This window comes from Oratosquilla oratoria, chromosome 11 (genome assembly GCF_046742065.1).
Source record: "Oratosquilla oratoria isolate Oo_2021 chromosome 11, ASM4674206v1, whole genome shotgun sequence".
Lineage (NCBI taxonomy): Eukaryota > Metazoa > Arthropoda > Malacostraca > Stomatopoda > Squillidae > Oratosquilla > Oratosquilla oratoria.
Genome location: NC_134787.1, coordinates 9,485,784 through 9,488,240, shown reverse-complemented (window position 1 = coordinate 9,488,240; position 2,457 = coordinate 9,485,784).

Here is a 2,457-nt window from a genome sequence, read left to right as displayed (position 1 = left end):
ATGACGACAATACTTATCGCAAAAAACATATAGGTTTCGTAACGAATGAAGCAGATAAATTCAAAAAACATGCCAGAAATATTCTTAATAAAACTGAAAAAGGAAAGAAATTAATGGGACTTCTACAGGAATACCCCAATCCTCCCAGAATGCGCGGTATTCCAAAAATTCACAGACCCATAACTTCAGGGGTTGGCAGTGCACCCCACAGACTAGCGAAATGTCTAGCCAAACCGCTATCACAGGCAATGGGATCGATCAGCAATACACATTTGAAAAATTCTAACGATCTTTTGACAAGAATAAAAGATTTAGATTTCACGGGGAAAAAGTTAGTAAGCTATGATGTCAAGGCGTTATATACAAATATTTCCACTAACGGTGCGTTAGAAGCAGTAAAGAGAGTAATAAAATATATGAACGATACTGACCTACCCATAAGAAAACAAGATTATATAGAATTGATAGATTTATGCGTAAATTTCGGTGCGTTTACTTTTAGTGGTGACGATTATGAACAACATAGAGGTCTCGCTATGGGTAGTCCTTTAAGTGCAGTGATGGCCTGTCTATATATGGAGTTATTAGAAAAAGAAAACTTTATCAGAATCAATGGTAGGGGATCATACTGGTTTAGATATGTAGACGACGTCCTCGCAATCATCCCCGAAAACACCAATGTAAATAATAAAGTGAGAATGCTTAACGCGGTCAACAGCGATATTCAGTTCACCGTAGAAGAGGAACAAAACGGACAATTGCCCTTCCTAGATACGTTAATACGACGAGTGGGAAAAACTGTAACTTTCTCAGTATACAGAAAGGAAACAAACAAAGAGGATTTAGTACATTACTTCTCCGCACATGATGATAGGACAAAGAGTGGTATAGTAATAGGATTTTTTCTCAGGGCACTACGAATCTGTAGTAATGAATACCTAGAAGGCGAATTTGATTACATTATGAAAACCTTTGACAAACTTGGATATCCAGAGGGAATGTTGAAAAGAACAAAAAGAAAAACAATAAATATTTACAATCGCGGAAAGAAAGAAATGATAAAAATAATACAAATTTTATATCAGTACCTGGCTCAGAAACGTCACCAATAATAGACAAATATTTAACAAAATCAGTTATAAACATAGCTAAAATAACTAACAAGAGGATAGGTGATTTAATAAAGACTTCTGAAAAGAGAACCAATTCCGAAAACAGCGTCGTATACAAAATCGCGTGCAATAGTTGCTCAATGGCTTATTTTGGCGAATCGTCAAGAGGATTAGAAAAGAAAAAAAAAAAAATTATGAACATAAAAACGACATAAAAGCACATAGGACATCTAATTCTTTAGTAGTTCATGCGGAAAAATTCGATCATTTACCAAACTGGAGAGAAGCTGAAGTGCTACATAAAGGTTTTGATAAATTCACTAGAAGAATTGTTGAGTCAGCATATATTTCAACTAATAATTCATCGAATCATCGAGGAGGGTTTATCAATTTAGCTAAAGAAACTAGTATTTTAATTCTAAAACACGCCAGAAAAACGACCTTTCCCAAGTGTCCGAAAAGATAATTAGATTTAGTACATAAACTTCAATTGCAGTTCTACATACACTCTCTGAAGAAGTTCTACGCGAACGAAACGTTAGAGTGTATAGGGTTCCGAGCCTTCCCCTGTGTTTATGTTCTCCATCATCCAAATAATTTGTCTAAAATACTTATCAATATAATATATATATGTATATATATATATATATATATATATATATATATATATATATATATTCCCTGTGGCAGCAACCACCATGTAAATGCATATGTAAATAGCACCACTGCCAACCACCATTGTCTTCCTCGTGGAATGATTTAAGATGTTGCACAGTCTTGACGGAGACTTTGAAGAAAAGAAACTACAACTTCGTTTGTCTTAACGCCTCCAAAGCCAATGTAGACTACAACAAATCTACAAATGCGTGTGTGTGTGTATGTGTGTGTGTGTGTGTGTGTGTGTGTGTGTGTGTGTGTGTGTGTGTGTGTGTGTGTGTGTGTGTGTGTGTGTGTGTGTGTGTGTGTGTGTGTGTGTGTGTGTGTGTGTGTGTGTGTGTGTGTGTGTGTGTGTGTGTGTGTGTGTGTGTGTGTGTGTGTGTGCATGCGTGAGTGTGTGTGTGTGTAGCTGACACAATGTTGAAAGTTTACCCTTGTAGACATGATGACTTATGCATATTTTCTTTGGCACCTTGATCAACATGTCTCGACTGACCATATCACAAGGAAAATTTGAACCTCGAAAGTTGTTTTCTCGGACTGACCCCAGACAATCTAGTTCAGGTTAGAGGAACCTCTGCCGGGTGAAGTGACCTTACCGAGTTACTGCACTACTGGCTCCATTCCTCATTTGAATAAAGTTAGCTGAGGTTAACGAAAATATATTGATATTGTTAGTGATAATGAT